This window comes from Nesoenas mayeri (assembly GCF_963082525.1).
Source record: "Nesoenas mayeri genome assembly, chromosome: 10".
NCBI classification, from domain to species: Eukaryota; Metazoa; Chordata; class Aves; order Columbiformes; family Columbidae; genus Nesoenas; species Nesoenas mayeri.
Genome location: NC_137560.1, coordinates 5,685,381 through 5,710,180, shown reverse-complemented (window position 1 = coordinate 5,710,180; position 24,800 = coordinate 5,685,381). Strand labels below are relative to the sequence as shown.

Genomic DNA, 24,800 nt, shown 5'->3' with positions numbered 1-24,800 from the left:
CAGAAAAGTGGTAGTATTGAGGGAAGGGTGATGTCCAGTTCTCATCATACTCAGGCAGTTCTGTTAACAACCGTGGAACTTATTCTTCTTTTTCCTACCTATTTATTCCCATTCTCTGAATTGTTTGCTTCGTCAGGTGTTCACTTTCTGAACCAGGCACTTGTGGTGCACACACATGTGAGTTGGGGTAAATTTAAAAGAGAGTGAAATGCCAGAAACTCGTACAATGGCCATAGGATATGAAAATCCTTAGCTGAATTTAGTGTCTGTTTAACTACAACTCCCACTTCCAGCATATATCTTTGAACAAGCAGTCTTTGTTCATTTGATATAGAAACTAAATTTCAAACCATTCTTTCTATGAAAGGAAAAAAATATTGCTGTTGATTGTGAGGCTCTCATATTGCTGCTAAGTGCTAAACTCCTACCCCAACTTCTTAAATATAAACTTGAAAAATAATTACTACTTCTCAAAGTCTGTTGTTTGCACCATCATCACAAATTATTGAGATTTGAAATTGTAAGGTAAGCACATGACAGAGAGTAGTGCAATGTTTAGAAACCTTTTGCCCTACAGTGCAGTTTCTAATCTCCACAATGAGGAGCTGTTTCATTTGATTGCGTACTGTGGCTTTTGCATTGCCAGTTGTTTATGTGGTTTTAAAGAATAGGAAGACAAACAAATTACTGTAATGCAGTGCTCCTGCTGAAAGGGCAGAGGTGTTTAACAAAGTCATAAATCACTCCTGGGACAGATATTATTCTGTTTTTCCCCAAAGAAAGACTGAAGACAAACCTGGGAGCACGTGGCATTTCACGTGCTCAAAGGAGCGTACATACTACGCTCTCTCACAGTAGATCTGTAGTACAGCAATTGGGCACATAGATTTCGAAAGGCATGGGCTGAAGACATTCCAAGTCATCTCCTATGACAAAAAATTACTCTCTTCAATGCATGGAACAGCTTAGTAATTGTTCACGGCCCAGTTATTACATTGTGAAAAGGTTTTAGATATATTCGAGTATGGTGTGGGAAAGGCACAATCTAAATTGAATACATCATTGCTAAGTTGTTGGCTTATACACTTGAACGTGACATACCTTTATGCCTCAATATACAACTCTCTTATTTTCAACATCATAATATTGCGACTATTATTTTTTATGTAGCAAGTGTGGTTTCAGAAGTCCACTTATTGCTTTAGAGAATTACTTCAAGCCCTAAACAAATAGTTTGCCTCCTTCTCCCTGTGATTTTCCCTTGTGTCTCTTGCTGTTGCTACTCAAGCAACAACGAGCTGAGCAGGCAACACCAGATTCTGGCAGTTAGAAGAGACTTGTTGAAATAATGGGGTCATTTCATCATTTTCCTGGGGCTTTGAGACCACATGAAATCTCCTTCAGCTATCAATGCAACCCCTTGGCAACCTTGGCAATGGAGAGACATCATAGGAGTTTCAGGGAAACTCTTTAATATTGGGCTTTATGGCTAGTGCAATATGCCACTGGAGGGAGACAGGATCCACACATTAGCTCAGTGTATTGGCACAACACAGAGAGATTTTTCACTGTTTACAATGATGGAACCCAAAAATAAGTACTAGATAAACTTGAAGAGCCACTTTGTGCATAAATTAACATTCTCTGGAACAGTTAAAGAAATGTGAGTAGTATGGATGGCTCCAGCCTGTCAGCTGCTCTAGAAATGGAGTTTCCTAGCAGGAGAAAAGCTGTTGTTAAAAATTAATTTGTTTCAGATGACATCGAAAATTGTTACAAAAATACTAAGTGATATATGGATATTGATGATGTAATAATAATAATAATAAATAATAATAAAAATAATAAGGGACCTTGTGCACAGTGAGGATAATTTGTAAGTGAAGCAAATAAATATTCCAAACTATTTCTGGGACAGTCACAAGTGAGTATATGATGCCATATAAATAGAGTCACTGGAAATATATAGTTATTTTAAGAATTGCTTACAGGATTCTTGTTAATCCTGTTATTCCGGAGGAATGAGAGAAAAAGAGGAAAAATATAAGATTACTATGTTAGCAGAATGATGTGCAGCTTGCAGAGAATCTGTTATTTACTGTTGAAAAAATTGAGTGACTTTCTGATGCTCTCTACTCTGAATGTCTACAGGCAGTTTTGGACTATTCCTTCATTATGGATAAAGTAAGTCCATTGGATTAGCATAGTTTCTGTTTAGGCTGTTGAAGCTGGATTGATTATTGACTACTTTAACATAGCATAATTGTTTCTTATGCTTTATAAAATGTTTATACGCACACACATATCTATACACACTAAAGTTATATCACCAAATTGTCCATGAAGATAAATGAGAGATTGGATAGTCAACATGTTTTCTTCACATTCTGCTGTTACATGTCTTGGGGATACAGTTGATATGATTTTCTCTGAAATAAGGGTCTTTTAAGAATTAAATTTATTCCTGTGTTAAATTCGAGAAAATGTTGGAGTACAGAATTCGTGTAAAGGTCAATAATGTTTTAAAGATACCTTCATTGACTATGTTCGCAGTTCTAGATTTCTATGTGTTAACATATTTTCCCATGCAGATGTTTATAGACAGCTGCATTAAACACTGCAGCTCAAATAAACTGAGCATTCTGTGACCACTTGCACTAGAATCCTGGCTGGAAGATCTTTTTGTGCCATCAGAGAACAGGGGCGATAATGTGTTTTATCACACCAGTGCCAACCAAACACCACTACTTCAATTTAGGACTGTAAATAAGGATAAGGAAAGAAAGCATCTGACTGTCATAAAGAGAGGGGCAATAAAATGCATTGAGTAAATTTGTTACAAACTTGGCAGGAAGTTATCAGATGTTGATGGAGTTTGGAATACAGGTTCACAAATGTTTTGTTTGTTTATTGTCAACCCATGTGAACTTTTCAGAGAACACTTGAATCAAGCAAGCACAGCTGAATTTGTAAAGAATGTGAGGCAGAATCTAGGTCCTGGTGATTTTGCACTTAAGTTCTGCATTCACATATTGATATATTGAGCTCGTACAAAGTAGAGCAAATGAAGCTGGTGAGGGGCTGGAGCACAAGTGTGATGGGAGCGGCTGAGGGACCTGGGGGGTTCAGCTGGAGAACAGGAGCTGAGGGGAGACCTTCTGATCTCTGAACTGCCTGAAAGGAGCTTGGAGCATGGAAGGGGTTGGTGTCTTCTCCCAAGGAACAAGCGTCAGGATGAGAGGAAATGGCCTCAAGTTGCCCCAGGAGAGGTTTAGATTGGATATGAGGAACAATTTCTTCCCAGAAGGGGCTGTGGGGCATTGGAACAGGCTGCCCAGGGCAGTGCTGGAGTCACCAGCCCTGGAGGGTTGAACAGACGTGGAGATGAGGTTCTTAGGGACATGGGTTCGTGGTGGACTTGGCAGTGCCAGGTTAACGTTTGGACTCAATGATCTTAATGGTCTTTTCCAGCTTTAAAAAGTGGCTTTTTTTACTTTAAAGAGTTGTTTTCTTTTATTCTTTTTTTTTACTATTATTATTACATTTTGAAATTAAATATTGTTTAGGAATTTAAAAATCAAATGCTTAATTTAAAAACAAAAAAATAGCATTTGACTTTTCAAAGTAAACATTTGGTTTTTGATCAAATACTTTTACTGTTTCACACAAATCTACAAAAAATGTGAATTGAACTGAATCTTCGTTCTTCCGAGAAATGAAACCTTTGATCAGTATCAATACTTTCAGTAGCTCCCCCCCTTAGTGTGAAGAAGTGCAGGTCCTGAATACCATTCCTAAGTGCCATTTTTTGAGCTTTTTTTTTTATCTTGAACTCGGTTTTACTTTAAGTTTCTGCCAGCTCTGTGGCATAAGTGGAAGGTTTCTCGTTGCCCAGCGCTCTGTAAAAAGGACTAGGCTCACAGCGCAATTTTAGTGAACGTTGAGTGGCTTGTTTACTCGAATTTGCCGGTTGGGTATACAGTTCCTGTCACTCTAAAAACAACTCATGCTTTTAAAATACTCTAAATCCCTTTGTGTAAAATAATAAAACAACATGGTGACTCTGAGGGATGTTCACAAAAAGGTATAGTGAAAGCTGGTACTTTCCCAGCCTGGAGGTCTAAATGAACTTGTGTATCCATCCATGAAGGCGAGCAGAACATAGGTGGAAAATGATTGCAACATTTAAAGCCCTGAAAAAGGTATAGTTGGGGCACTGTCCTTCAGTGAGTTACTATTTTATGTAGGAAGGCAGAAAATGCAGTGTATGACTAGGGATTACAGACTAAAACAATCTGTTCTGTATCTTCACAACAAAGTAGATAAAGAGATCCAGAGTTGTTTAACATTGCATATATAACTGGTGTGTGTAAGCAAGGTTCCCTGTTTGTAGATGGCTGCCTCTTTCATCAGTTGAGAGAGAAATGTGTCTTGGAAGTGGAGTTTGGTCACCCACCATTTACATCAGTCTTATAAATTCCTTCTGGCACTAATTCTGTAGAGCAGTTGGAATGATGACGGTCTTATAGCTGGGGCAAGGACAGGAACCTCAGCTTGAGGGAACGAGACTGAGGTAACTAACACAGGGGCTGGTTTGCTCTCCTGGATATTTTGAGGCTGACCAAGCAATGATTTTCAGTACTGATATGTCACCAATAACTGAATTTTTTTGTATTTATGTCATTCCACTTACCTGCAGATTTTTAAGTAGTTTATGTCACAAAAAGCTAATACGTATAGTCCCTGACTAAGTCAGTTGTTAAAGAATGCAGTCTATCAAACACAATTCTGAACAGTAAAATATTAATATTGCGCTCTCTTTAGGTCCAAGAGAGGTGTTTTATTGTTTGTTTTTTATACACTGGCTTAAATTTTTACTTTAGCTGCATAGTCATACAGATGTAAGTAGAAGTAAGAGTCCAAAGTAAGTTACCAAAATGTAGAGTTGAAGAATGCAAGACCGAGTTGGCAGCAAGTGGGAAAGGGGAAGAAATAAACAAAAATGCAGTCCCTTTTTGCCTTCTTTCCATCCTGTCATACTGAGTACTGTAGATTGGAAGTACTGGACAGAAGCAAATCGTCCTTCAGACGGAGAGGGAACACACAAGAAGTGATTCTGAAGGACAGACACAGCATGAAAGATGTTTGTGAGTTGGAACAACCTGTATATCGCTTCATGCTCCTGGCTGGGTGTGTGTAAAAATACCTGCCAGCACATCAGCTCTTTGAACATTTCAGATAAGCATTAACATAAGCCTGAGATATCAGCAGTACAGTGTCTGTTTCCCAAATTAACTTCCTCCGAGACAAATCCATCATGAGAAAAAGATCTTAAGTTTATTCTTGAAGGTCTAAAACAAATTTGCTTTATTACTTTATTACTTTACCTTCTTGCATTTATTGATGAAAATTATCTAGGGAACTCATTCTGATTTTTGTATCTGTTTGAACACCCAAAATGCCCCTTTAACAATAAATAAATAAATAAAATCTTAAGATCTGAGATTGATTGGATAAATTGTTGCTCTAAGCTTGTTAGAGGAATCTCAGAGATTCTTGGCACATAACCCTGGGTAGTTGCCAGGCTCATGGTCTGGTTCCAAGCAAATTCCAGCCGCCATTCAGTAGTAATTAAGTCTGAGACACGTAATCAGGTGGTACATACCAAGTTATCATCTTTGCATCGATGAGATGGTGCCCTGCCAGTTGCAAAGCTAGGCCATGGTCATTCATCCACAGAACCAGATATGTCCAAATCCATTAAACAAGTCATGAAGCTGGTCTACTCACCCTTTTATGTATCAAACCAAATTCCTTCCTGGGAGTCTGGGTCGCACACCCTCGACAGCAATGCTTGTTTGTGGCAAATACCACTAGCTGGCCATTACGTTTAGGAATGGAGGCTTCTGACTTGCATGCAAGATAAGAGTATGGAGAGAGATTAATGTAAATCTTAAGTTAGTTATTCTATGATTCTATAAAATGCCTACGTTTATGACTGTTGCTTGCTTAGTGCTTAATCCTTGATGAAAACCAGGGAGGAAGAGGCTACAGGATGAGGCAGAGTTTCTGTTTGTGAGTATGGAGTCTTGAAGCCTGCAGTGTGTAAATCGAGATGGTTTAGTGGCATGCACTCACTGAGGAGGTGACTCTCATGCTCAGTATTCTGAAACACTTTAATGGTGGGCAGTGTTGCCACAGAATTGATGTCCCGAAGGTTTAGCTGTGAGGTAACCTTAATGGATTCTTACTTTGCTTCCTAGAATTGCTGTTCTGTTTTGAGTGAGAAAGATAAGTAATATGTAGCTTTTTGTTTTAACTCATTTGGGTTTGCTGTACGCGGTGGGGGCACATCCATTTATCTTTAATTGTTGCTCGAAGACATTTATTGGCTTTTCATTTCTATGGCATGCAGACAGTTCTGTGCATCCTTGCACATTTCTTTTACTTCTACAGTCAAACAACTGGATGAAAATATTTGTTTGTAGTTTGAATGTGGCTGTACAAAATGGCAGAAAGGAGGGCACCAAACACCAAAGCTGGACCAAAGGAAAGGGCCAAGATGCTCTGGCCCTGAGAGTTTCTCCGAGAAACAGGTTTAAAACCTGTTGGTTACCCGTGACCCCAGCCAGACAGTAGGCGACAGGGGTAAGGGGAGATGGTAGGACTCCTAGGCTTCTGTGCACACAATGGAGATAGAAAGCCACCCTTGAAGAGCGTTTCCATTGCATTGTACTGAAGCCGTTGGAACGTATCATGTTATATATGACATTTTGATACACTTTAACTAGAATAAAATTGGAATTTATTGGCTGGGTAAATGTTTGAGTAGTCTTTCCCTGGGCATCTGGTTTTGGCAACAATTAAGAGGGCAGGGAGCTACCTTTGCGCTGGTTTAATGTAGCCCTACTTTGTTATTTATTTGTATCCAAATGTGAATCCTTTGTACATAAGTAGCTAAAGTGAAAAAATGTTTGTGTTTGACTCTCTTGATAGTAATTTGAATAATTTCCATTCTATTAAGTCATATTAAATCGAACAGGACAGTTCTCAAGTCAAAAGACTGTTTAAGATGTTTTAGTGAAGTGGATAATAATCTAGATTAACTATATGGCTTTTCTTAGTTTTCCGGGGCAACTTTTGCTCAGTTGGAATGGGATTATCCACATTCCATAGCTTTGTTGAAGGTTGAGTGACTAAAATGTGATAAAATTATAAAAGCATTATACACCTACTTGTTTGTTATTTTGCATTGTTGACCTGTATTGTCAGTATCAATATTTGAAGGAGTATGTTGCATGAGATTTCAGTTCTCTCTGTTTTGAGATTACTGTTTTAAAAAGATAATTAACTTTTAATAGCATCTTTATTATTTATTCCAACTAAGCATTCTGCTTTTATTGTGCTTGTGAAGGGCAATGTTTAGATTATTATGTGGGCAGCGTGAAATCAGCGCTGTCTTCAATTACGCATTGATTTGTGTAGCAACATGATGGACACTAAGTTGTCACTTGGTAACTTTAATTGGTTTGTTAAATACTGGCTTTAGTTGAGGGATTTTCTAGAGATATTCCTGTTAAGTTTAAAAACATATTTTTCACCTTTCCTTTTGGTCTTTAGGCAACAAATATTTTAAAAAATAAATATAGTAGGGGTACTCAGTGGATATTAGCTGGAAGCTGGAACACAGTTTTTGGTCGTATTGTAGGCAATGAAGTAGATAGTGGCTTTTCAGAGAACTGTATCGTATTTGTGGTGCTCTTTGGAAGACTGGTCTGCTCATTAAGTAGCAATGGTAGCTCACAGGGCAGTATATAGCGCTAACTGGTGGGGTTTTTGAGCAAAAGCCGAAGACCTGAAACTGGAGCACAGCCATCCTGGCTCTGCAGCCAAGGCGCTATTCCCTGTTCGTGTGGCTGGCAGCCAGTAACTCAGGAGGTCCTGCTGGAGCCCTGCCTTGGGTTTGGCACAGGTCTATAAAAATGGAGATGTAGTGGGTTTAGAAAAATACAAAAGAATGTGCTATTTCACACAATGAATAACTAAATGGTGGAACTCACTGCTAGAGGATGTGGGAGGCCAAAAGTATAAATTCATTCAATTAATTACGGGTAGGTCAGTTGTGAACTGTTAAACACAAGAGCCCACATATAACCTGTGGCTCCCGCTTGTCTCTGCTGGTGAGTTTCTGTCCAGCTTCTACTGGTGAGTTCCCTGTCCTGGGGTGTCCACCCTGCAGCTGCAGTCTCCTCTGTCCCTACTATAAAATAAGATGAAGTATATCCCAGCTAGTCAGAACACGCCTGTTTCAATAGGAAATAACACATCCGTTTCTGACTCCTACAGATTCATACTTTCACTGGTATCTTTAATCCTTTGATAGCAATTTTTCATCATTTTCATTATCCTATGCATGGATTGGTGAGGGAAATTGTGCCAGAAGTTTTACGGCCATGAAAATGTAATAGCTCTTGTTTGGGTACCGGCATTATCAGGTGAGAGACGAAGAGAATTACAGAAATGAGTGTGAGAAAACAAGTAGGTAATGTTAGTTAGTGGAATGGGCAATCAACTTGGCATGATAATTTCTTCTGCAGAACAGGGAGTGTTAAAGTAAGCATCAAACAATACGCTCTTTGCTTGAAAGTGTGTAAGATGATGCTTTACGTAAAAACTCACCTAGAACAAAGATTATGTAGCTCGTTATGCTGTGTCCAGCGAGAGACCTAAGGGGATCCTTAGGGGATGATGATGTCTTTGTCCCTTGAACTCTTTGGACAGCCAGGTGTTTTCAGCTCAGGTGATTTCCTGAGGTCTGTGTGGGGTTTTTTTTTCACATTTAGAAACCCTCAGTGGGTTTCACTTCCATGTAGTTTTCTGGTCTCCTCTAGTGCTCACAAAGACTTTTAGTATCTCCAGCATCTCTTTGCACAAGTTCTGGAGGTCTGCTAATTGTATCAGGAACAGCTACCTTTCATTACTCCTTTCAAACTGCATTCCTAGGAACTTCATCTGCAGGCCTCCCTCCACTGTGCAAAGTATTCCTTTTATCCAGTGTTTCCTGTCTTCTCATCAGTTATTTTTCCAGCAATGGCATAAACTACAGATGCGCAATTTCTTAAGGAGCTTTTGGTAATTGATTTTCTCCAAAATGCTTTTGAAAATCAACCTAGGCTTACATCACCTCCAACCACGTGGTTGGTGACCACTTCAAAAAACTTTAGGTGCAATAGTCTCTCTTGCTTGGGGTTTATAATTTGTGCAGTTTCTAAGCTTTACCAGCAGCTTAGTTGTGTTTCCAACGCCAAATATAGAAAGAACAGAAGAAGCAAAGGGAACAGGCTCTGGAAATAGAGCTGAATTCTTTAGTGGTAATGCTATCAAAACTTGATTGTTTTCTTGATTTTTGAAATGCAGCTGCCTGTGGCACAATTCCAGCAGCCGGGCCAGACTCCAATGGTGAGGGGCCCCCCCGCAGCACGATGCCAGTGTGGGTGAGCAGGGGAACGTTTGCTCCACCTCTGGGCAAGTCGGCACTGCAGACTTTGCTTCATCTGCCTTTGGGCTTTGATGCCTCTGGCAGTGGCTGGAGAAAGGCGATGCTCTGCGGTAGGAAGCTGTGCTCTTATAGTTGCTGTTCTCTGCTCGCCGTGAAGACTCAACAGAGACAGATCATTTTCTTGTAATCTCTTGCTGACTGCAGTCACTGGAAAAAGAGGTTGCATGAGTGGGAGCTACAGCCGTAAAAAAGATTACTGAGACTTAATGCCATCTTCCTCAAAACAGCTGGAGGAAGGCAGCAATGTAAAGTGATCTTATCTGAGAAAGTGCGAATCAAATGTTGAGTGCATTGATTGCCCAAACAGCCTTTAATGCTGGTGCTTCTACTGTAGGCAATGCAAAAACAAATAAAACTATGTAAAGATGAAGAGCTGTTTCAGCTCCGTCTGCCCTTTCCCTGTGTTGACGGTGCCTGTCAGTCTCTGCACGCTCCCCTCTAAGGAAGAAAATAGAGTTGTTAGATCTTCAACCCAGAAGAAAATATTATAGTGCTGGTACATACAGCCAAAATATTTTCATATATTCCTTGACACAAACTCTTCAGTGAATCAGGAGTTAATGTGATCGCTGTGTGCATATGCAAAGATAGAATGAAGCCCTTGGGTATACATGACATACCAAGTCCTGATCTCTCAGACCTGCACATCAAGAGTATTATCAGACTGACTTGACCAGAGAGTAAATGGGGAGCTTCTCTGTCTTTGCCAACAGTGTACGCAAGGGAGAATCTGTATATGCTTGTTTTATTTTATTTACTGCAATCATCATAATACCTAAACGCCACCGTTAGAGTTCCTTCTGAAAGATACCTGCAGTCTGAAAGAATCTTTTCTGTCATGAAAGGGATTTCTGAAGTGAACAAAGATAAAATGAACACAGATAAGCTTGTGCAAAATAAACTTCTGACTACTGCTTAGAAAATCTGGATATGTTCCTGAAGGGTATTTTTTATTTAGATGAGAATTTATATTGTAAGTTTGATTATTCCAACCCAGCTTGATTTTAAATTCTTTACGATATAAGAGATTTAGGGTGTTTTTTTAAAAAATTATTTTATTCTGCATGTGATGTCCTGAAGCCCATAATTTACAAAACACTATATTTGAGTAGTAGAATATATATTAACTCTTCCCATCTTTCAAACTTCAGCTTGATAAATATTTCTGCAAGCAACAAAAGCCAATAAGTAAGTCTTTTAGTTGCATTTATTGTTTTCACAAATCCCAATTCTGTAAAAACTAGCAGGGTAAAATCTTGGCCCCTGAAAATTGATAGGAAATTTTGTTAAATTTGGTGTCCTAATATTGCAGAAGCTTTATCTGTTTAAAATAAATGGTACCATTTTAAAGCAGTCACTGCTTGAGGTAGGACATTATTTTTCTTCTGTTTTGAGTTTCCTTCATAGGCCTTTACAGGACAATAGTGTGTTTTAAATATTAGTTTGTTGCAAGGCTGCTTAACAAACTGGTGCAGACTTCACTATATTGTGCAGGCATATCCCATGGCCCTGCTGGGGAACCGTCTAGCATAGAAACACCGACCACAGAATGGGTCACAATTACGTGGCTGCCACCGTCTCAGTACCACCAGAGATCCGCTTCTGCCTAACCGGAAAAGAGTGTTCTCCAAAATCATCTTTCAGGTGTGATTTTACAGCCTGGCTGTCTTGGAGTTGCACGTTTATACAAACCAAAAGGCTTTTTGTCAGTTAGTATAGTATTCAAAGATGAGGAAATAGATCTTTCAAGCAATCTAGCCTCTATTTTAAGAGTGATTTGTATGCAGTTTGATATGATTATGTCAGTTAGTTCTAGTAATGCTTAGTATGTGTTTTAGTTATTACCGGGTATGAGTAATACATGGGCCTAAGTTACTTCATCAGTACATCTGAAAGCTTTAGATCAGCACTCTACAGCAATCACTGTTTAACTAATATCACATATACAATACACAACATTTTACTTCTCAGTCAAGCTTCGCTTCAGTCAGGGCTTATGTATCATTTTAGCATTCAGCATTTGGTACTTGGACAGTGTCTAAATTGCAGAAATGAATGGAAACCCCCTTGCGGAAAACTTAGTTTAATATGAGGTTTAGGCTGCTGTTAATAACAGGAGGAATTCAAGATCAAGTAAGTCTCCTATAACTGTAATTTCTGCTGTTTCAAACTCTGTACTTTTTAGTTACTTCATTAAAAGCACAGTTTCTAAGATAAGTATTCTTAAGAAAATTGCTTAAAAAGAATGCTTGAGAATTATTGTTTCTAAAGAAGTTAGATTAAATAACATTTAACCTAACATTATATAACATACATATAGTTCTCTCTTAATTTCTGAGTGAACTGAATTCTTTAAATAAGGATCCATGACCAAAGCATTTACTCTTTTTTAAAGTATTTGCAATCAGGGCTAAATACTGCATTTAATTTCTCCACTGTTCCCCCGGCTTCAAGGATTCTGAACAAGAATCTTGAGAAAGTACAGGAGTAAACAAAAAAGCTGTCAGAGAAGGATCTGTTTTGTCACTGTGATACTAGAGTCCAGCAGCTCTGTAATAGGTTTCTTGACGTGATCAGTTTAAGAAGGATATGGAACCCCGACGATGTTTGTTAAAACTCCTGCCTCACCCTTGCCCCGAAAACCTAAAAACCAAACCAGCCCCAAGCCCTGCTTTTTGTTAAATATTATGGAAATGGAATATTTGAAGAAAAAAAGACCTTAAAAACATTTGGGTTTGGATTCAGAATGCTCCAGAAATGAGTCAGGATGACCTCTCATCAATCCCTCAGTGCAACTGAGGGTAAATACTGTGAAACTCCTCTGACTGTCCGTAGGCATTAGAGTCCATGTGGGGAACAGCCAAATATCTCATTTTGAGAGCATTTGGTGATAGTAATGAGCAACACTAATCAACACCTTCATTTTAGAAATTAGTTAACTGCACATCCTGCGTTTATTTAAAAAAATTGAGCATCTTTATTTATCGCTAATAGGAAATTACTTTAAGCATGCCTCATCTCCCAAACATGCCCACTAAGAGACCTGGTAAAGTCTGGTGTCTATAGGACACTGAAAATAAACTCTCTACTAAAAAGAGAAAGAAAGGCAATGGCTTTTTTTGTGTGTGGTTTTTTATTTGTTTTGGTTTTGCTTGTTTTTCATATCATACACAGAATGAATAAAAATCCAACTTTTTATTTCTAAATGCCTGAAGCTTTACTTAGTGCAAGTGTATGAGAAGGCAAAACTGATGCGTTCCAGGCACGCTCTGAGAGCTCTGCAGCACAGCTGGAACATGTGGATGCTCCAGCACTCAATGACTTTACCTTTCCTGAGGGCCGGTGGCTGTTCAGTAAGTGAGAACTGTCAGCACACGCAGGCTGCATCCCCGGAACCACACAGACCATCCTGATGGGCTGAACCCCAGCGATTTTTGGTATGTAGTTAACAGAAATGAATGCATGAAAAAACAGATGCTGCTCCCAAGAGATATTGATATTTAATGATATTTTTGCCTCTTATCCATGCCTCTTTAAAAAGGTTTCCAGCTTGACCTAATCCCAAATTTAAGCTACCTGTCTGCTGAAGACAGCTTTCATTTCTTATCATTCAGACACAAAAGAACTGTTCTACTCGGTGACCTATTTTTTCCCCCCAGAAATCATGTTTATCATAGGGACATAAATATTTTTATATGAGTAATATCTCTTGAGTATTTCTGTATATCTTATACTGTCAGTCATCTCCTTCCCGTATGCTCCAGACTAAAGTAAGGGAAAACTGGTGTATTATTCAAAGGAAAATTCTGTATTTTGAGATAAGTCTCTCCTTACATGTCTTCTAGTAAGAGTTGTAACTACTGGCTGCAAAAGAAAACATGCAAGTTTTATCATAAAGATAGTTTTGAGAGATTCCTTGACTCATAACTACCATTGTAGATGGGACTTTTCCTTTGGGCAAAGTTGGAATGTTAATATTGACTTTCAGAAAAAGAAAGGCCTGGTCAAATATTTGTTCTTTTATTGGATTTTTTTTTTCCTTTCTAAATATGGGAAAAATCCTATGAAAATTATTTGTGGGATTTTGTATATCTGCACAGAAGAAATCCAGCAAGGCATAACGTAGCCTGATGCTGTTAAATAAAATTAAATTCTTTAACAAGGAACATCAGATAGCCATGTGTTATTGCTTTGACACTTTTAAATCTCCCAGGTGTCATTTTGGTGACAGTGCCATGCAGAAACAACAGACTTTCAGGTCTGCCTCTGGGGAAAAGTGAAGTCACCTCAGTATTTAATGTCCTGGAATTCAGAGCTCTCTTGAGGTCTGCGATGCACATTAGAAACTGAGATAGTACAGGCGTTAGAAATGGACATAGACAAACAAACATCCCGGCATTAAATGCATCCGAGCCTTGTGCCCTTCGGAGTGTGGGTGAAGTAGGTGGCAGAGATTGCTCATTTAATAAATTAGCTCACTGTACTGCAATTTAATGAAATAACAGCTTTACAGCAGGGAGCTTTTACTTTCTGTTCTTTCTGTAATGATACTAAATTTGGAAGCAGAGTTGTGTATTTGTGTGGGGCACACAGGGTGTGCAGCTACCTGCCCTCAGCAGTCAGCCAAGCCAAAGGGACAATGGGTAAGAAACTGGTAAAATAATGATGCAAAATGCAATATGTTTAGCACCTTAGTTCTTGCCAGGTTAGGATTTCTCTTAATTGGAGTGCTAGTTTGTGTATTTGAATCCTGCTATCAGCATATGCTGACTGTGTGGTGGATCTAAAGCCTCTGATCTCCTTTGTGTCATCTGGTGGGCCAGGAGAAGGTAACTTCAAGCCCATCATCCACGTGGATTGCAGGCTCCAAAGACTGCAATGGGAGCCTGGAAATCAAAGACGCTTTTTAAAAATCCAGAAAGCCTTGCACATGGTTCCCTGCCCTTCCCACAACCGCGCTGCATTCCTGCTGCCTGAAATCTCGAGCGTTCAAGTCCCTCATCATCTTAGCACTCTGCAGAGAAAACCATTTTTTGGACAATGTTTATTTCTTTTTAATGTACATACACCCTAACCTATATGAGTGCAGTCACAACTATACAAACAGGGAAGACCAGCAGTACTTTGTGGCTGCTAGTTCTGGAATCATGCCAAGGCAGTCACAGTATCTCCTAAAGTTAGGATTAAGGAGTTCAGGAAGGTCAACCAGTGTCGTAACAAACATTACCTCAGTCACAAAAAGCAGTGAGAGTGGGTGAAAGAATCTTTCCGAGTGCCAGAAGGAACCTCAGTTCGCTTTGCTCCAGCACCTGACTTTCAACACTGGCTGGCGACACAGGAACATACTATTAGTGTGGCCCTTGGGCTGAGGAAGGTCCTGTTCCATTTTATCAGGGTGGTACTTGGCTAAGAATTGTGCCTTGGAAAATTAGCATTTAAATATGTGTAAAGTAATCCGAGCTATAGTGTTGGTCTCCAACAGCAGCAATGAATAAACAAAACTTCAAGTATTTAGGTCCTTCTCCCCCTCAGCTCCCCATTCTCGTAATGAATATACTGTATTCATCCCGTCTGTAAGTAACATTAGCAGAAGGTAGGAGAGAGACTGCCTAGCAACCCACAGAAATCCCGAAGAGAGGTGGAAAGGAAGTGATTTTCATGTAATTATTCACTTCTACAAAAGCTGTTGTCAGGTAGACACTAGAAACATAGCTGTTGTATTATTCGCCTAACCTACTTTTAATCTTTTGAGAATCACTGCCATTAAGAAGGGGGAAAAAAGAGCTTAATTCAGCCATTTTCTGCCTGGCCGTTTAAGTTGTGTTTTCCTGCTTTAATGAAGGCTGTGCTTTCAGAAGCCGTGTTGTTCAAAAACCCTGGGTAGTAAACTTTAGAAACAAACTAAGCCCTGGATCCAAAGCTCAACTTTTTTTTTTTGCTACTTCTTCATAATACACAGTTCATATTTTGTTTGGGTTTAGTTTCCCATTTCACGACACCTCCCATTGAGTTGAGAGAGTAACAAGATTGTTTCTGCTTTTTTTCCTCAGAAGACATTTGGGGACAGGGGGCAGGGGCTAAAGAGCTTATTTACTTTAGGTAGCACAGTTGGTGCCAGCGTGCTTGGATCCAGCAGGTTCTTGTACTTCTCTGAACACAGGCTCCGCAGCACTGCCCTCAGCCACCATTCCTTGGAGCTGACGGAGGCTCCATGAGATAACCCAGGGATATTTTAGTACTATTCTTGCCTTCTGCATAAGCCTGGAGGAGTTGTGCTGTAAAACATCATGCTAAACTCTCTTTCACATGAACGAATGGTTATCACTTTTGATTAACCTGAGGACAGGCACATTTTCAGGCTAAATTTGATAAATTTAGACATTAAAAGCTTTCTTTAAAGGTGTATATTTAATGGAATGTAGCAAAAGTCTGTTGAACTAATATTGAAAGTGTATTTGTTGAGGCAGTGACATTCAGGATGGTTTATCATGAAAGCCGTCTTGTAAGTTCTCGGGAACTTTAGCCCGTGCCTTTAGTTAAAATAATATTCTACTCAGAAAGTTACTTCAACATCACATTGCAACAGTCTGTTTTGCTCACTGCTTGTTCTGAGATTCCCCTTTCAAGCGGGAAGCTGTTTTCCTAGTCAGCAAAAAGCTTTTCATTGTGACCCCTGGGATTAACTGATTTAATTTTGTGAAATATCTTTTTGTCTGATTTCTAAATAAATGTGTCTTTTTTCAGTTAACCCTGCTGAAAAGATTTGTAAGCTAAACACGTACCAAGATTAGAAAATCAGTCTTTTCTGCTATTTTATATTCAAACATGAGGAACTGTGTAATTATAATAACTGTTGATTATGTGGGAAAATGACAGTAACAAAGTTTATTCTTCCCTGTTTGATTTTTCTCTGGAGGATTAATAGGAATAAGATATTATCGGTGTACTGATAGTCAGGAAAAGATTAGAATGCATTCAAGGAATGGATTTATGCGCTTTGAATGCCTGCATCTCCTAAGTGCTTGGCTGTTTGAGAAGAGAGCAGTACTTTGAACTATGTGTTTGGTGTAGTTGCGTAGCACAGCCATTCAGCTGATTTTTGTTAGCTCCTGTTGAAAAAAGTTCAGTTGATTAAGAGAGAGCGACTAGAGAATAAATGAAAACTAGTTAATTTTCTTTTTTCCTGCCTTTGAGCGGAGATTTCAGCTGATGGCAGTGAATTGTCAGAGTGTAACCTTGTGCACTTTTTGCAGCGGGATCTAAAACCGCCGCACGTTCCTGCTCGGTGTGTGGTCCCCGGGGCTGATGGAGCTGCTTTGCCCTCTTCCCCATCCATTTGCCAAAGCATTCTGCATTGAAACTGAAAATATCCCAAAGGAATCTCTGGCTATCTTTTCTGGTGGGGTGTCATGTGAGTGTAGAACATTGTTCACCGTGGTTAGCATACGAGGAACGTAGGAAGCGTCCAAACAAAACCCAAACCAAAAAGAAGGTACACATGTACCTGTTGCTTTCCTTGCAGAGTATATCTGTCTATCCAGTCTTCATAGCACAGCTGACTTACCATCCTGGTGCTCTGTCCTGCTCTTGTCAACTATATTACACCATGCCTGACATCATAGTTTGCCATGTGGTTGAACGTTCTTCATAATGAGAAAGCTGGAAAAAAATTACTTTAATTAGAATGAGATCAGAAGTAAAATGTTCAGTCCTCCGCTACTGCCTATTTTATAGTTTTCCTTAGAAGATATATTCATATATACATCAAAATATAACTTGTAGCATAGAAATGTAATAAACAGCAATTTAAGCGATGTTCTGGTAATGGTTTGTGTTGTCGCACATTATCCTGTGTCAGCACGTTTCAATCAGTAGAATAATTCTTAGTTTCCTAGTGACTTCAGAAGTTCATCTCTGTGATAATCCTGTCAGTTACTTAAGAGGCATGGAATCTAAGACTAGAAAAAATAGTCTTGTAAATGAAAAATGGTAAAGCCCACAGCTTGGGAGACTTCAGGCTACGTGGTACTCTCCTGTGACAGTAGAGAGTATGTGCTCTCTATTTTCTTAATATCAAAATATTATATTGAGTAGCAGAGTCCAGCCCTGGAGTCCTGCTGCTCCCTCAGAGCAGTTACGCTCAGGAGCCTCTGCATGTGCAGGATTTTTGCATTAGCAAGGATGTCTGCAGAAAAAAACATACCATTTTGAATGAACATTGTTTAATATAGCTGAGTTATTAATAGTTTTTTCATACGTACAATCACAGCTCTTTTTATTGGTATGTCAGTATAAAATGACGGCCTATTAATCGTGAGGAAAGGAAGGTTCCAGTCTGACCTTGAAACAAGGTCAGAATATCTTAGTGACATCTGTCCAGCCATCCGATTGTCCTCTGGACTGGGTGTTCACCTGCTGGTGTGTGGGGTTATAGCAGAAAGGACAGCTTGGTTTTCCATTCCAGCTCCTATCCAGTCCCATGTGTAACTGAAAGCAGTCTTTAATAACAGACTGATAGAAAACAAAAGCCCAGACTATCTGAGGTGAAGGGACAGAGTGAAACAGGTCTTTGGCTTTTTCCCAAAGCCATTAGAAACTGCATTTTTTTCCAGCATATTTTGCTCAGCATATATTTAGGGTTCTTCTGCAGTTTCATGGCAGAAATTATTAGACCTATTGGGACCTGCTGTAGCAGTGCTTGGAGCTGTAGTTGGCATGGCCAAAGGCAGCTCCTTAAGCACTCCGACCAAATTCAGGCGGCAGGAGGAGGGCCGGGAAGCCTCTGTTAAGGCTGGCAGGTTCTTCTAAAGCCGTTTGGTTCTCCCAAAACTTCAATTGGTGCTCATAATTAAGCATGTTATTAATTCCCTCATATCCGATGGGAGTGCTCTTCAAGTTCAGGTGCACTAACATTCTTGTAGTTTCTTACAGTCCTGTCATGTCTAAATCTCTATGATAATGAAAGAACGCACAATGTTTTTTCCTGAAAGACAAAGCTAAGGTCTGTATCCTGGCCACACGATGTGAGTTCCATGGCTAGTTTGCAGTCTGTTTGCTCTCCATCTCTGTACATCTTCTCTTCCTTTTTCTACACTGCATATTTTTTTCCTGATCTTGGTTTAGCCCTCATGATGGCCTCCTCCATCCATTGAATTTGCCTACCTTTGTTTGGTACATTAAATATCCAGATCGCGTGGCTGACTCCCAGGCGACTTGGATGTGAATGATTCTTTGCAGCCATAGACTCACAAAGTATGTGTTTTAGAATCCAACTTGAAAACGCTAAACCTCATGTTCTGGTACAGGTGGAGATGTTCCGTAGCTGACATGAATTTTTGACGTTGTCAGCACCCCCTCCCACGTATTGTGAGAGACACCAGCACATGAACATTAAACCTCTCATGATGTGTAGGACTTGGTTCTAGTAATGCTCTTATGTAAGTCTGTTTGGCAACAGGTTGTTTTATTCAGGCATTCTTGCTCTCATAAAAAGCTGCAACAATTCTATGCCTTTACCTTGACATTTCATTTATTATATTCTGACAGCAAAGGCTTTATTTTTAAAATTCCTATTTGAAACCAAAGGCAAACTGCTTCTTAAAATACAAACACTACTGAGATTCATCAAAAAGTAATGAATAATTTAAATTAAAAGAAAACTCTGAAGTGATTGCTCATTCTCTGATAACAAAATGGGAAATAAATGACTATCAACATTTGGAACATCATGCTTTAAAGAGTGAGTGCAGCATTTAACTGGCCTATGCCATCTCCCATATTTTCAGACAGTGCTTCATTATGGGATCATCATTAGCCTCTCCGTGGTTAAGGATGCTTTGAGCTTTGCAGCTGAAGTGGGTGTTCAATCTCGCTGTTAAGAATGAAATTAAACCAGTGCATATTGATGAAACTACACCACTGGGATGCACATTTCAGCCAGTACTCAGACACTCATGTGAAATTAATTCCCTTGATTTTGATAGAAGTACTCAAGGAAACAAACCTAAGTGTGTGGGTACAGATATTAACAGCCCTTAGAAGTTCATCAATTTTAACAGATCTGTTAACTGTAGACTATGGGAAAGGTCACGGAAAGACAGATAAACAATATTTACATTTGTTTAATGGAAGAATCCTCATAGTGCTTGGTTGTTCTCCTAGTTCTGTATGGGGAAACACAGAGGTTGCAGTTCTTTTAGTTCAGCCGTTACAGTGAAAACTCTCTAAACTGCCTCCTGAACCAAAGTATCACAATGATTTGGTACCATTAAGAAATCTGTGAAATACAATTTAGAACCCACAGCTACTACGTGGACATCCTTGCTTAAGCCGGGAGCCTTGCTCAGTAGCAGCTTTATTCATTCCTACTGCTTTTCTTTTTGTGTAATTAGGCGTATACTTCATCGTCGAGACACTGCCTGCTCTCTAGAGCTTTTCTGGTTTTTTGGGGGTGTAAATTCCACCATATTTTTCAGGCCTGTGTATGGTCTTTCCTACTTCATGCCACACTGACAGTACCACTAGTGTTACACGGTGCTTATTCTCATGTGTTCACATAAAGTGCAGGAAAAAAAAGTCACGTTGCAGTCTCAGTAGGTCAGTGAATAACAGTTAGACGGCCCCATGTGCAGGGTGCTTGTGGGGATGGACAGACAGACATTACAAGGAGTAAGCATAGGAAGTGGTGGAGGTGATTTAGGGCTGCACTGGGCCATTTCTGAAAAATAATATTATTTGTTGCTTGTTTTCCCTATTTTTACTGTTATTTGAGCAACATACTGAAAATTTAAACCGTAAACTGCTGTTTGTCCCAAGAGCTTCTCTGCCCAGCCCACAGAGTCGATCCTGCCGGGCAGAGGCAACGTGGGCTGCCCAGGCTCCGAGCTGGGAGGTGATGCCTGTGGATTTGAACATAGAACCTGACACAAACATTATTTCAGAGTATCACATTTTAAACAAACCCCTCCCACTTCTGCTCAAAACATCCTGAACGCGCATTTTAGGCATCTTGCATTTTTCCTCTAGATTAATATGCAGAGACATGCACAATGAGACAGAATAGTCACATTTCATTAATAGCTTCCTAGCTGGGATGTAAGATGAAGCTTTTCAGGTGACAACATATTTTTTAAAACTGCCTATCTTTTAGGAGGATCAGGCTGAAAATACCTACTAAATTTTCCCATGTTCTCCAGACGTGAAACAATTTTACACATTTTGAGTTACGTTCAGCTGTGGAAGTGCCAGTCAGTTTATCCTGAGAGATGTTTCCCGCAGCCACAGGATAATTCCGTAATAGCTGCGTAGTAGTGTTTGCTTTGCTTTAAAAGAAATAAAGGACTTCTGGAATGACATACGGCCTTAAGTGGTGATGAATATTCTCCCCGTTATTTGATATGTGGAATTTATGTGAACTAAGTGACAAGGGCTCCCTCCTGAGAGAGGCTGCTGCAGGAATATGCATAGATCCTGGTCTCTGAGGTTTCCCAATCCCAGCAGAGGGAATATGTCAGCATGTCTGTGCAAACCTCTTTGGGAAGAGGTGAGTTCCCCTGCTTGGTGCTCTGAAGCAATTCAGAGGTTGCTGTGCCTGCCCTGTGGGGCTGCAGAGTGCAAATCCCATGTAACACACAACTGTCCTGCTACGGGAGGCTGTCACAACGTGCTGTGTATTTCTGGTAAGGCAGTAGTAAGTACTGAGACACCGCAGCGGTGATTCCATATATATGGCTGTATTGTCTGCCCAGCTGTCTAAATTGTGTACTTATATTTTCTGTAAATTCTGTACTGTATCTATACAGAGTACAGAAAGTAAAGGGAAGGCACAGAGAGAAAAACCTGGAATCTAATTATAGTCCTTCAGGTGAGTAATGTCCATTCATATTCCATGCATTATGGAAATAATAAACATCAACATGTAACAGGTTTTCCGCAAGTTCTCTGCTTCATTCATGTGCAGTATCAACAAAGCTCATTTCAGGACAGTAATGCAATATTTTGCTTTATCCTTTTCACTCATTGCTTGGCCCTGTAAATATGCTGCGTATTGTTCAGACTGTGACCTTCACAAAAATGGTTCAGCCTTTCAAAGTTGTTTCTGCACTGTCCATGTGCTTCAGAAACCTCAGTTGTTTTGTTTTCAGTGTATGGCATGACCCCTTCTTACTGCTGTAGAGAGATATAGTGAGAAGAAAATGTGAGGCTGTCAGTCATTTGGGGATTTTCAATTTGAAGTGGGTAGACCTGGCTTTTTATACTGTGTTTTTTTGACTTGTTCCATACATGGCTTTCACTCACCTTGGTTGCAACAGTGAACACTCAGTAATTTTGTGATTAACTTCAGACACCCATTAAATGAGGACTACTCAGTGAATGCATATTTGAGAAAGGATTCCTTTGAGTGATTTATGGACATAACGTCACATAGAAACCTTATAGCAGAGACATGAAAAGCATCTAATTCTCCAGAGCAGTATTCTGTTGTCTTCACTACAGCACATCCCCCTTCTTTCTTCTTTATCCCTCTTCATTCATTACAGGCGCTACAATCATGGCAACAAAAGAGGCAAAGGATCCTCCAGACAACGGGATCCTCTGTTTGACTGGGCTCGATTCATCTCCTTGGTCAGGAAGATGAATAGTCATGTAAATGAAGGTTGAGTCCTAGACCTACACACAAGGCCAAATTAAGGTTACCAGGCAGACTTGCTATCTGGGTATTGCTAGCTTTTGAGAGCTGGACTTTGCAAAGTAGAGCTCTCCGTGTTTAGTAAGAAATGTTCTTGTTGATTCTGTTTTGTGGAATAGCGTTGGTACCGACTTCAGGCAGTTATTGGCAGGACACAGCAGAGCGCAGTGCCCTTCTCCCAGCCAGCGAGCGCCTTTTCTGTGCAGGGCTCAGAGCAGCAGCTGGATGCTGAGATGGCATTTGCATTCTTCTAGTTTGCCCATGTCGTTAATGTAGGCTTAGGATGTCTAGAAAGTGGCTCTAATGTAGTGCAAAAAGTAAGCACAACAGATATAAAAGTTCTGACCTTTGACATCTGGATTTTTTAAATATTAAGGTATAATAAACAAAGGTTTTGTGCTTTAATTTTAGTCTTGTTTTGGCATAGAAACATTTAAAATACGAGATGAAAAAAAGTAAGCAGCAGCACTTAGTTCCATCTTTCAAAGTAGGGGCTAGAAGACTATAGAACATTTTTGGTCCCCAAATTTATGAATGCATACTGCTGGATTGATTTAATTATCACTAACCAAAGGATTTTCAAGGTACAAAGTTTATAAAGCATGAACACGATGTTCTCTGGTACAGATCCTTTCTTCTAGAATTTACTCCTGCCAGAAACACATCAAGCTCTGTCTCGTTTCAGAAAATATCTGCTCCTTTTGTCCCAGCCTTTCACCAGCTGCTGGCTCCAGAACCCTTGGTTTGCAGCTCGCTGGCAGCGTTTGCTTTGTCTCTGTCCTTCAGAATTTCATTGTTCTGCAGAATCGTGCTTCATTCATTCTGTTAACTTGAAAAACGTTACAACTTTGAGTCTAAGCCAGACATTGGAAATTCAGCATGCTCAGAAAGAATCTCTAATGCTTTTGTTGCTGTAAGCCAGACGGGTGACACCTGGATTGTGAGTGCTATCTACAAGAGCCCATCTGTACCCACTAGAAGTTTTAATGAGCACAACTTCCCTTGGGGTACAGTTTATAAATGACTGAGACTGGGTGTGACTTGGGCTAACAAACCATTTGTGTACTCTGTGAATTCTCCCACCATGGCCGAGTCCTGCAGTCTGACGCTAAGTGTCAAGTGGTCCCCGGCTGCGGGGACAAGAATGTGAAGAACTGCTCTGCAATACCAACTGCAGGGCACCCTTGTGCCAAAATACAGCAAAGTCTACCTGTGATTTCTAAATTTGTTTCTCCGTTTGCCACTCCCTTGATCAGTTATAGATACTTTTGCCATTCAAGAAACCTGAAATTGAAATATTAATGATCATTGCAAATTAAACGTCTCTGGTTCTCTGAGCATACAACCCAAAAGAAGCTACACTGATTCTGTTACTCCATTCAGTGAACAAAATTACTTCCTCCTTCTTGTTTACACGTTACCTGTAAGTTCTCGATGGAATCCTTAGATTGAAGTATTAATAATGAAGTGCAACAAACACAAAGGCCTCTTCAATCTGATTAAACTTTTATAGAATATGTGAACGTTTGCTTACAGACCATGTTTATCAACATATTTGCACCTTTTATGTCAAGTCACTGTCAGATGTCACGGTCTTTAGCAGAGACTTGGTTTTTTTGAAGGAAACAATATCAGTTACGGCCAGAATTTTATCTGTGTTTCCAGCTGGGTCCACAGGGCCTCCAGAAGGCTGTGCTGTGCTCCTCGTCTCCAGCAGCTCAGGAGGATCTCCCTGCAGAGTACAACCCATCTTTGCCCCCATTTCCAGTAGGACCTGCTGTCCCAGGGACGCTGAGGTTTCTGTGTGGCAGGTGCTCCGAGGGGCAGGGCTGTGCTGCACTGGGCACCGTGCAGTGCCCAGCAGCACCTTGTGCAGCCGCAGGGACGGAGGAACCAGTGACTCAGGCTGCTGCTCCGCTTTCCCAGCTTTTGTTGATGCCCAAGACAACGCTGCATTTTCAGTTGACCTGTGCTACTTACAGCTTTTCGGGTGCTTCCGATCTTGTTAAAGAGCCTGTCTGTCAAAAGGCTTTCTCTGTGCAGTTCTTTCCTTACCAAGTGGTGAAACTTTGAGATGTAATCAGCTGTATCTTATTCACCATGACAGCAATGAAACCATTTAAGCCAGTGATGCAAATCAAATGTGATCTTAATGTAATTCCTAAACAGAAACACTCTCAACAACTCCAGAGACCAAGGTCTCACTTGATCACATGTAAAACAAACGCATCCTCTTAATATACTTAGGAGTATTTGATTATTAGTAGTAGTATTACTATTATTAGTCACGAAATCATGACCTCTTTCCTGTCTCAAACTCCAGCTAATGGCTACACAGCTATTGCCTCTGGTTATCAGTCGGTGTTTTGTTACTTCTCTGAAAAGCACTTCGGTTGCTCTGCTTTAAAAAAACTTACAGAGCTCATTTATCCCAGGAAACCAGGAGTCAGAATTTATTGTACTGGAAATAAACTGCAGCTCTGTAGATGTGGGCTCTTCATATTGCTCTCGTGTGAAAACCAGGAGTTAAAAGAGGATATTAACCTCTAGTAA

At 40.0% G+C, this 24,800-nt stretch overlaps 1 protein-coding gene across 1 annotated transcript in view; it reads left to right on the top strand.

Moving 5' to 3' along the window:
- Positions 1-24,800, top strand: part of SLC6A11 (solute carrier family 6 member 11) — a gene marked incomplete at its 5' end in the record, with an annotated part of 84,006 nt that overhangs the window by 45,017 nt on the left and 14,189 nt on the right. The window lies entirely within an intron of this gene.